The following is a 12,385-nucleotide window of genomic DNA, read 5'->3' on the forward strand; positions in this document are numbered from 1 at the left end:
TGGCAACCAGCAGAAAAGCTTTGCTAGCCTTTGTTTTTTTTAGTATAATCTCAGAAATAGTTCTTTATTACAGGAAATAAAGAGGTAAATCCTCTTAACAAGATCAAGCTTGAACCAAGAAAGAATTTTTTCCCCTTTACGTAAATTAAGCATTCTGCTACAATTTAATTAGCATAAGCCATCATAATAATGTACCCCATAAGTGTTTGCTTTTCCTGTCTAGAGCAAATCTCCTGTGCTCAGGAGATTTACAGTAAATCATTGAATATTAATTTATTTGATTTTACTGAAGTACATTTTACATAGTCAGCTTATGTGAGAGAACAATCATTTTCTCTCCCTTGCAGGAAAAATCATATTCAATGCCACAATATGAGCTAAAAGGAACTCTATGAAATGCTGCTCCAGTTTTATGATCTCAGTGAACTCTAGAGACCACTGGAAGTTGATATTTCAGAATGTGGGAAGTCTGTTGGAGAACGCTCTTAATTATGATTTTTATGTGACTGCAAATTAAAAAATACATGTTGCATTTCAATGAACAGTGAAATGTAATATTACTTTATGTTGTAGATAGGTTCTCCCCTGGCTGAGAAAAGACTTTAAAACTCCCATAAAATGCAATGGGGGTACTGCCTGGATAAAGATTGCAGGATGGATCAAACAATGGTAAGGTTTTAATGAATTGGATGGTGCTTTGTTTGATGGTGCTCCTGCCTAATGCATCACTGTGTAAGTAATGTGTTTTATTTTATACGTTGTCCCTCATAAATTAGTAATCACATCTAATATATGCAGTTTTTGCTTCCTATCTGTTTTTCCTGTAGATAAAAATTCATTTATATCAAGATTTTTTAAATTGACTTTTATCATGATGAAGCATATGTACCGTCTGAAGATGCCAAAACAACAACACATTAAATTTGTAATTTCATGAGATCTTTTTCCTTATTAGATGATACCAGAAACAAATCTTGGAACCTTTCATTTATTTTTGTACAGATTATTAGTATCTTTGGCTTTTTTTCAGATAATGTGCTATGCAATACCTGTCCCTTTATCAATATGTGTGTTTTCTTTCAATCAATGAATAGAAGAGACAGACATATTAAGATGTGTACTATAAATATATGAGAAAGTGTTTTTTAAATGGTTTTGCTGAATTTCACCTACTTCCAGATCATTTGTCCATTAGATATGCTCTATGTCTGGTGCTTTCTTCTTTTCATGCTCTAAACATCATTTATTATAAATATGTTTAACTGAAGGTGAACTCCTGCTGGTGTGCTGAGACCACAGTTTATCATGCTGACCATAGGCGCAAACTCCGTGGGTGTTCTGGGGCTGGAGCACCCACAGAGAAAAAATGGCAGTGACAGCCCCCTTAGCAGCACCTCCCCCTTCCTCCCCACGCCTCCTGCCTGCCACAATCAGCTGTTTTGCTGGGAGGGGGGAAAGTAGTGGGGATGTGGCATGCTTGGGGGAGGGGGTGGAACTGGGCGGGAAGAGGTGTGGTGGGGATGGAGCAGGGGCAGGAAGAGGAAGGGGTGGAGCGGGGGTGGGGCAGGGTGGGGCCTTGGGGGAAGGAATTGGGCGGGGGTCAAGCACCCCCGGGCACTTTGGAAAGTTGGCTCCAATATTGTGTAATAGTTTCCTTGTACTCTGTCTCTCTCTTTGTTGTATCTATCTTATCTTATACTTATATTGTAAGCTGTTTGGGGCAGGAACTGTTTGTTTTGCTCTGTGGTTGCACAGCATCTAGTACAGTGGGGTGCTAGTCCATGACTAGAGTTCCTAGGTGCTACAATAATACAAATAATAAATTACAAATACCTCCCCCAATAGTTATCACTGCTTCTGGCTTCTCAGGAAGGACAAAGTTGAATTGCATAGAAAATATTTTCTTCTTGATTCATGAAATGGACTGTAGTAATATCACTAGGAGTGCTGTGTGTAGCAAGATAAGGATAATGTCCATCACTATGGTAGCCCTTGGGCTAATTAAGAACCAAATATTTATCCATAGACTCCAATATTATTCACACAAAAAATGTTCATACAAGACTTGTCAGTAGAACTGCCTGTGTAATCATTTGCATAATACTATCAAGTGTTTGCTCAAGAAAGTCTGATGAATTCTCAGCTACCAAAACTGCGCGCATAAATGTAGATTGCATATACAATTTTGTGGGTGCAAACACTTACAAATGCAAATCAGAGTTCAATTTGGGGTCTTCTGAAAACTTGGGTAGAATACTAACATAACTTTGAAAGCACATGCTAAATATTAATTGGACCTTTGCACTTTAGTTATTGCATGAAATTTCACTGATGATTTAATACAGTTAAAAGAATCCCAGACAGAAAGCTCACTATTGTTATTCAATTGTTAGAGGGGATGTAATAGCCAAGTCAGCTGTCATGATACTCAATATAAATCTCATTGAAATCCCTCATTTGAACAGGACTGCAATATCTGTAACATTCTAATTATATCCATTAATATTCCTACAAGGATATCTTGTTCTGGTGGATTAAATTATGAGACTAGCATCTGCTTATACACTCTTTTTCATACGTATTTAGGTATTACCTTTCTCCCATCACAATAATATCTGAGTGCTCAATGTAAATACAGATCTATTCTCACAAACCGTCCTATGAGGTAGGTAACTATTATTACCTCCATTCACAAATGTGGAACTGAGGCAGAGAGAGACTAAGGGCCTGTTCCAAAGTGCAGCTGAAGTCCATGGAAACCCCACTGTTTCCTTGTACTCTGCCTTACAGACTTCCCCACTGACTTAAATTGGATTTAGATCAGGTCCCAAGGTTACACATGAAGTCTGTGACAGTGCTGAAAATTGAACTCAGATCTGTGGAGTCCAAGCTCACTCTGTCTAGGCCACAAGACCAGCCATCATCTCTTCTATGCATTTGATGATTCTGCTTAGGAAGCTTTCATGCTTTTACTGCACAGTGTGTTCTGGAAGTTCCTCTGCCTGATTAAGCTCCAATTTGCACAGAATTTGAAATCAGAGGTTCAAAAGTCAGAGGACAGTCTGCCCTGAAAAATTACCATGAAGACAAGAGTTCATTACAGTAGAGGGGTTCCTATGAACTCAGGAACTTCTAGCCTACTGAAGGCAGTAGAATTTTGGAGATCTAGGTCTTCTTACATTATCTCTTTTTCCTAGTGGAGAGGTGTAATGGAGCTTATATTTTCATGGATGGGTTGAGATATGTGAATGAAACCTTTCACTACTCATGCTTTTCATTGAACTTCTAATATGAAATCATTGTAACTGTATATGATAAAAACTTTCCTCAATTTACATTGGGTTTAAATGCTTCTCACCCAATAGCTACCACAATAGGTATCAATGTCCTTTTGTTGTCTTCATGTGTCGTGTAAAAGTACAGTAGACAACTGTACAACAAATGATGAAGTTTGGCTACTTGCTTGGTTGACTGTTGAACTTTATCTTAAAATAAAATTGTAATACCTTTTGTTAACAAAAAACCCTCTATCCATTACCAGCCAAGGTTGATGAATCTTTAACTTCTGAAGAAGTGGGTTTTTTACCCAAGAAAGCTTATGCCCAAATAAATCTGTTAGTCTTTAAGGTGCCACCGGACTCCTCGGGTTTCTTTTTTCGCTTCTTTTACTTAATTGTGTTGAAGAATTATACCATTATTGCAGTTTGCTGACACCCTATTCTTCCTAATAAATGTCACAAATTGTTTTGTTAATTGTTATCCTACACGTCGTCATCCATCATTTATTCTCACAATGGCAGGTTTCAGAGTAACAGCCGTGTTAGTCTGTATTCGCAAAAAGAAAACGAGTACTTGTGGCACCTTAGAGACTAACCAATTTATTTGAGCATAAGCTTTCGTGAGCTACAGCTCACTTCATCGGATGCATGTTGTGGAAAGTGTAGAAGATCTTTTTATACACACAAAGCATGAAAAAATACCTCCCCCCACCCCACTCTCCTGCTGGTAATAGCTTATCTAAAGTGATCACTCTCCTTACAATGTGTATGCTGATCAAGTTGGGCCATTTCCAGCACAAATCCAGGTTTTCTCTTCCCTCCCTCCCCCCCCTCCCCCCCCCACGCAAACCCACTCTCCTGTTGGTAATAGCTTATCTAAAGTGACCACATGCCAACATTTTTATGGCTGACTTAGAACAACGCTTCCTCAGCTCTCGTCCCTTAACGCCCCTACTCTACTTGCGCTATATTGATAACATCTTCATCATCTGGACCCATGGAAAAGAAGCCCTTGAGGAATTCCATCATGATTTCAACAATTTCCATCCCACCATCAACCTCAGCCTGGTCCAGTCCACACAAGAGATTCACTTCCTGGACACTACAGTGCTAATAAGCGATGGTCACATAAACACCACCCTATACCGGAAACCTACTGACCGCTATTCCTACCTACATGCCTCCAGCTTTCACTCTGCCCACACCACACGATCCATTGTCTACAGCCAAGCTCTGCGATACAACCGCATTTGCTCCAACCCTTCAGACAGAGACAAACACCTACAAGATCTCTATCAAGCATTCTTACAACTACAATACCCACCTGCAGAAGTAAAGAAACAGATTGATAGAGCCAGAAGAGTTCCCAGAAGTCACCTACTACAGGACAGGCCTAACAAAGAAAATAACAGAACGCCACTACCCGTCACCTTCAGCCCTCAACTAAAACCCCTCCAACGCATTATTAAGGATCTACAACCTATCCTGAAGGAAGACCCAGCACTCTCACAAATCTTGGGAGACAGGCCAGTCCTTGCCTACAGACAGCCCCCAACCTGAAACAAATACTCACCAGCAACCACATACCACACAACAGAACCACTAACCCAGGAACCTATCCTTGCAACAAAGCCCATTGCCAACTGTGCCCACATATCTATTCAGGGGACACCATCACAGGGCCTAATCACATCAGCCACACTATCAGAGGCTCGTTCACCTGCACATCCACCAATGTGATATATGCCATCATGTGCCAGCAATGCCCCTCTGCCATGTACATTGGTCAAACTGGACAGTCTCTACGTAAAAGAATAAATGGACACAAATCAGATGTCAAGAATTATAACATTCATAAACCAGTCGGAGAACACTTCAATCTCTCTGGTCACGCGATTACAGACATGAAAGTTGCGATATTACAACAGAAAAACTTCAAATCCAGACTCCAGCGAGAGACTGCTGAATTGCAATTAATTTGCAAATTGGATACGATTAACTTAGGCTTGAATAGAGACTGGGAGTGGCTAAGCCATTATGCAAGGTAACCTATTTCCCCTTGTTTTTTCCTACCCCCCCCCCCGACGTTCTTGTTAAACCCTGGATTTGTGTTGGAAATGGCCCACCTTGATTATCATACACACTGAAAGGAGAGTGGTCACTTTAGATAAAGTATTACCAACAGGAGAGTGGGTTTGTGTGTTGGCGGGGGGGGGGGGGGGGGGGGAGAGAAAACCTGGATTTGTGCTGGAAATGGCCCAACTTGATTATCATACACATTGTAAGGAGAGTGATCACTTTAGATAAGCTATTACCAGCAGGAGAGTGGGGTGGGGGAAGGTATTTTTTCATGCTTTGTGTGTATAAAAAGATCTTCTACACTTTCCACAGTATGCATCCGATGAAGTGAGCTGTAGCTCACGAAAGCTTATGCTCAAATAAATTGGTTAGTCTCTAAGGTGCCACAAGTACTCTTTTTCTTTTTGCGTATTCTCACAATGACAATTCTATCTTCTCCAGAATCTCTTTGCCCCCAGTTGTCACCTCATTCATTTCTTGCTCTGCCTCTCCTCTTAGCCCATGGTAAATATCTGGAAAGCGTTGATGAACTGTCATATTCATGTAGATTCTTTTTTCTGAATACTGGGCCTGTCAGTATTTAATACTATGTGACATGTTATTTTATCATCACTTGCTATTTACTCATTTTAGTAAAGATTCTGTCTCCCTCACAAAACCCCATATGTGCATACCTCACCTTAATATATTTCCTGATCTGGTTAGGGATACTTTTCCTCATAGAATCACAGAATTTAATAAATTATGATATACTGCTTGATTTGGTTTGTTGTGTTTTGTTCTCCACCATCCTACAGAATTCTAAAGTATGGATATATTTTATTAAATGAATAGAATGATCTTAAGGCTAGCAAAACAATTGTGATGATCTAATCTGACCTTCTGCATTACACAAGCTAGAGAGTTTCATTCGATGGTTCCTACACCAAGCCCTTCAGTTCTGGTTGGTTTACAGCATTGCTGTTAGAAAGGCATCCAATATTGATTTAAAGACTTCAAATGATAGGTAATCCATGACATACTCAGGTAATTGTTCAAGTAGAGAATTACCCTCACTGTTAGTGATGTATTCCTCGTTTCTAGCCTAAATTTCATTGGATTGTTTTAAAAACTGACAAAGTTTATCATTTTCTATTCAATTCTGTCTTCTGATCATGTGTATGCATATTCTTTTTCTATATTTCTTAGTGAAATATTCTCTGCCACTTTGTCAGTGGCTATGACTGTTGTCTGTAATCCTCCTTATATATATTGTTCTGTCTTGCAAAGGATGGCATTTATTATTTGATCTGTGACTCTATTCAGCTATTTTAAGTAAACATTTGCAATTTTTCTCTCATTGATATCTGAAGTACTGTAATAATAGTAGCAATATTAATATAGAACGTTTTCCATTGGTACATAAAATAAAGCAAAGAATAAAGCACATTCAAATTAAGACAAGATCACTCTTTAAAAGCAGATCAAGAACCCTTTTGAAAGATGAGATTTATGTGCCTCCTTTGAAAATCCCAATTTGAAAACATTATCAATTCGATTATAGTAGAACAAGCCACACTCTTTCCAACCACACAGGAAGACATTGTTGCTGCTCTAGAGACCATGCACCATAGTAAGAACAGAAAAAAATAAGGGGTATGAGAAAGGGATGCAGAATGCAAGCAAAAACAAATAAAAACAAAAACACAAAAACTCCATAAAGGACCAAATGGGCACAGGTTCATTGAAGTTTCTGGACCATCAGTGATTTACAACGGATGAGAATCTGCCCCAAAATTTAAAAAGAGTTAAGCAAAGAGTACTCAGACTTCATAATACACAATTCTATTATACCCTTGACATATAAATTCATATTCCAAAGACAGAAGGGTTTATGATGATTCTGTACTTTGATATTCTGTATAATACAAAACATAGAACTTTCCCACAATAATTCCTAGGCCTAGAGCAGATCTTTTAGAAAAAAACATCCAATCTTGATTTTAAGATTATCAGTCATGAAGAATCCACCACAGCCTTTGGTAAGTTGTTCCAATAGTTAATTACTCTCACTGTTTAAAAAGTTACACTTCAGTTTCCAGCACTTGTATCATGTTAACATTTCTCCACTAGACTGAGAATCCCATTATCCAATATTTTCCTCATGTAGGTATTTATAGATTGTAACCAAGTTACCCCCTTAAACTTCTATTTGTTAAACTAAATAGATTAAACTTCTTGAGTCTATCGCCATAAGGTAGGTTTTCTCCTCCTGTAATAGTTTTTATGTCTCTTCTCCAAACTTTCTCCAATGTTTCAACATCCTTCAAGGACTGTAAACACCAGAATTGGACACAGTATTCCAACAGTGGGTGCACCAGTACCAAATACAGAGATAGAGTAACCTCTTTTCTCCTACTCAGGATTCCTCTGTTTATGCATTATCCCTGTTTTGCCACAGTATTGCACTGAGAGCTCATGTTCAGCTGATTATCCAGCATGACTCGTCCCCCACCCCTTTTCAGGGTCACTGCTTCCCAGGATAGGGTCCCCAATCCTCAAAGTATGGCCTACATTCTTTTTTCATAGAAGTATACGTTTACATTTAACCATATTAAAACACACAAGTTTGCCTGAGCCCAGCTTACCAAGTACTCCAGGTCACTCTGTATCAGTAATCTGTCCTCTTCATTATTTACCATCCCCCCAGTTTTTGTATCCTCTCCAAATTCATCAGTAATTATGTCAAGTATTTTTCCAAGTCATTGATAAAAATGTTAACTAGCACAGGGCCAAGAACCGATATGTAAAATTAAATAATTCTTCACAAAGAAAAAGTGGTCTGAGCATAATTAAGAAAGAAAGAAATTTAGGAAAAGAATTAGAGATAGAAAGAGGAAAAGAAAAGAAAAGAGAGAATGTATCTCTTGAACGTATCTCCTACTCAGTCATGAACACAGTTTTAATTTATGTCCTCATCTATCCTGTTGTTATTGGTAAGAAATACTTCCAAATCTCCAGAAATTTAGCAAAACCATCCTTTGTTTGTTATATAAGCTTCTCAAAAGCTACTGTTTTGCCCATACATTTCAGCTAGACATGTAGTTTCTACCCTCTTTTAAAAAAAAAAATAAAAAAAAATCACACATAATATCACTTATTTCTAGTGAACTGGAAAGTTTCTTAATTTGTTTAATGATTTTGGGGCACCAGGGGGATGTTTTGGGGCCATACTCTAAACCATTAGTTACTAAAAATGAAACCAAACGGAACAAAGAGCTGAGCTACGCTAACATGTATGCTCAAATAAATTTGTTAGTCTTTAAGGTGCCACAATTACTTCTTTTCTTTTTACTAACATGTAAGTATCCCTAGTGGCAAAGAATAGACAGGACTCGGATGTTGGACTGCTGGATTGTGATAGGACCCTTGAGGTCACCCTGGACTCTGAGCTCACTGCCTAAGTAAACAGTCTTTACAGCCTCTTATCTACACACATTCCTAAAACCTGGCTTGAATTTACTGTGATAGAAGAGACTGCTGATTTCATTACCTCAAACCAATGTATATCCTTAACTCAAATCAAAGACAAATGGGACAGCTGGTACGTTTGCTGTTGCTGATGAGTCAACTGTAGACCACTAGCAAATCAAAATACTTTATATGATTTGTTTTATTTTGTTTTGAATGTAAATCTCTGGTGTAACTAAAAGGCTGTAAACACATGTTAATTTCAGATTAGGTTAGGAAATTTTCATATGTTAGACTCGGGGAAAAAAAGCAAACAGTAAAAGCTAGATGGCATTTTTCTTCTAATGTCCACCATTGACACCAGTTAGTAACACACTAATCATTCAAAAATTCAGTACTGTGGAGGCTGTTAATAGCAATACTAGGGGAACTCATGAGACTTCAAGAGACTTCCCTCCTCCACAGGTACAGCTAATACTAATGAAAAAGAAAGACTTTCCCCCCTTTGTATTCCTTCTAGATTCAATTGGGTTTAATATTCTGCCTTCACACTGTCTTAAACTACTATGTAGTGTTGTTTTATGCTGTGAAACATATGCTGCATTCAACTCCAGAGATAGCACTATGACGGTGCCCCCCATAAGGCTTTATAGAAATACGCTTATTAATGTATATATGACATAACTGGAATATATTTATGCTACATATGTCATGTAACATATCTCTGTAAAAGTTATGATCAACTGAATACATTCCTCCTATTTGTATGTATGTATCATTTTTGTACTTGAAGTTATGAATATTGGCTGTGTACTTACTTGATTTCGAAGTAAGCTTTGTAAGGCATTTGGTCAGCTTCTTTAGAAAGGAATTTGCAAAGTTAAGTGCCCAATCAAGAAGCACTTAAGGAACAATGGATCTTGGAATGCTCCAATCCACATAAGAAGTCTACCTGAGGTCGTTCAAGGTAGCATGTGAACCATGGCTGCTACCTGTAGTTCTGAGTCATGCAGGGACATGTGACTGGCCCATGTGACTCAAAAACTCCATCTTGGAGCTGGACTTTGCATAGGAGAGAGGAGGGGGGTCTCCACCCAGGAGAGAGTCTATTTAAGCCCATGGGAGATTCCTCCATTTTGTCTTCAGCTGGCTAAGGAGATAGCCTCTCCATCCCCAAGAATACCTGAAAGAAACTGGAACAAAGGACAGTAACTATAAGGGGGGTGAGTGATTGTTGGACCCAGATTAGAAGGAGTCTGTAAAAGGAAGCTTACTGAATGAGGTTTTTATCTGTGTTCAGTTTCTTACTGTATTAGACATAGATTTGCGTCTTCTATTTTATTTTACTTGGTAATTCACTTTGTTCTGTCGGTTACTACTTGGAGCCACTTGAATCCTACTTTCTGTATTTAATAAAATCACTTTTTACCTATGAACCTAGAGTATATATTAATACCTGGGGGGGGGGGGGGGCAAACAGCTGTGCATACCTCTCTATCAGTGTTATAGAGCGCAACCAATTTATGAGTTCACTTTATACAGGGTAAAATGGATTTATTTGGGGTTTGGACCCCATTGGGAGTTGGGCATCTGAGTGTTAAAGACAGGAACACTTCTTAAGTTGCTTTCAGCTAAATCCTCAGCTTTGGGGCACATGGTTCAGACCCTGGGTCTGTGTTGGAGCAGACTGGTGTGTCTGGCTCAGCAAGACAGGGTGCTGGAGTCTCAAGCTGGCAGGGGCAGAAGTAGTCTTGGTACACCAATTGGCAGTCCCAAGGAGGTTTCTGTGATCCAACCCTTCACAAGCACCCTTTTCACTGGCTGGCAAAATGATTCCAGTAGGAACCCTTTTTTTTTTTTTTTCTTTTCTTACCTCCTTCTTTATTTATTTGAGAATTTATTAGTAATAATGCCTCTTGCTTGAGGGTAGTCTTAACCCTCCAGTGAACATTAATAATGGTAATATTCAGTCAAGGTTCTTACAATGCAGCAAATAAATAAACCTTTTGTGCATACTCTAGGAGAGGATTCATTTTCAGCATGCTGGCCAACAAATACGCTATAGCAGCATCATTAGCAGTCTTAAAGTATTTTTGCATAAGGCTCTTTGTTTGTTTGTCTTCATAAGGTAAGTGAAAGGGATGATCCATTTGAGACCAGCTTCATTATTACCATTTATTTTTGTGGCTGCCTCAAAAGGTCTTATGATGGTGCTCAGGGTTTTGATAGGGCTCTGCTAAGATGGTATCAGATGCACATTAGCTTGACTCACTCCTTTGCAGCCTGAGCTCAAATTGCTCAAGGCGATGTTCAACATTTTCATTCCATAAAACATATCATGTATTATATAGAGGATAGGTTTATTAAAGGAATTTTCACACTGTATAGAAAAATAACTAATATTGTAAGGAGAGCATTCAGTTGCTCCAAGGACTGGTAAGAGACCAGGTCTAATTCCCATCTTACTTGCATAAATGAGAGTAAAATCAGATCTTTAGCCCAAGTTGCTAATGATTAAGAGCCAGAATCTCCTGGGATGGTGTGGGTGATGAGTAACCAGCTCCCTGATGCCCACAGCATGGTCTTCTGTGGCAAGTGGAGCTCTGGTGCTGAAGAAAATCAAACAGTTCTCCAAGTCCAAAAGGTTATGTGATGGCCTACAGAAAACGTATATTTATCAATATGGTTTTAGATTTCTAAAATGCACCCAGTTACATGTATATTATTTAATAAAACACAAAACACTTTTTTCATCAACAGCCCCTTCCCCCACCAATACATTTTCCAAAAGAAACATCCAGGGCTGAATGCTCAAAAGGTGTTAGGCTCCTTACTATTTTTAAATTACTAGAAGTCAGGAGCCTAAAAAGAAGAAAGTAGCCTATCTCCTTTTGAACACTGAGCCTTACGTCACCTAATCTAACATTTTGATTTCTTTTAGTGGAAATTTGAATACCAAAATATTTTAGCCAGAAAAGTAACCAAGATACTCTAGAGAGAGATTTTCATTTTAGGGGATTTTTTTTTAATGAAAATTCATTTTTTTCATTGGAAATCAGATTTTTTTTTCTGAAAAAAACCCAAAAAAGTTATGTAGTCAAAACACCATTTTTCTTTCTTTCAAAAATGTTTTTCAATTGTTTTCAAGCAGCCCTTCACAGGCCCTAGATAATTCAGAGCAGAGTTAGAGGTCTGAATCCATTTACTAGTGTATTAATGTTGTGACATCCCCAAAACAACTCTCAAAATTGGTGCCCTGGCTAGCAGATTCAGTAGAGGTCAAGAAGTGCAGTGGAATAATGTTTGAAGTACCCACTGATCCATAAAGGGATTACTCCAAAACAGGGTTGCAGTACATTAGTGGGAAAATATGAAAATACTTATGCAATTTTACTACAACCCATATTGTACCCTGTCCTTGAGATTAATAATAAAGGTTTTCACCTGCACATTTTATGAGTACTGTACAGTATGAAGGCCACCTTTAGAAAGTAAATTCTAAAAGAACATCTGAAAAACTAGTCAATAATGTGGCTTCTCCATATTTCTGTACAAAGAACCCAGACTTATTTTACTGA

The 12,385-nt window shown here is 38.3% G+C and overlaps 1 long non-coding RNA gene across 2 annotated transcripts in view; it reads left to right on the plus strand.

Moving 5' to 3' along the window:
• Positions 1–383: 383 nt before the first annotated feature.
• LOC311526031 overlaps positions 384–12,385 on the plus strand; it is a 37,259-nt gene continuing 25,257 nt past the window's right edge. Inside the window, exon 1 of one of the 2 annotated variants that reach the window (XR_014712934.1) lies at positions 384–669. This is a non-coding gene — a long non-coding RNA (uncharacterized lncRNA). The other variant, XR_014712935.1, reaches the window with a different exon arrangement.

The sequence above is a fragment of the Lepidochelys olivacea genome (genome assembly GCF_965140295.1).
Source record: "Lepidochelys olivacea isolate rLepOli2 genome assembly, chromosome: 9".
Taxonomy (NCBI): Eukaryota; Metazoa; Chordata; order Testudines; family Cheloniidae; genus Lepidochelys; species Lepidochelys olivacea.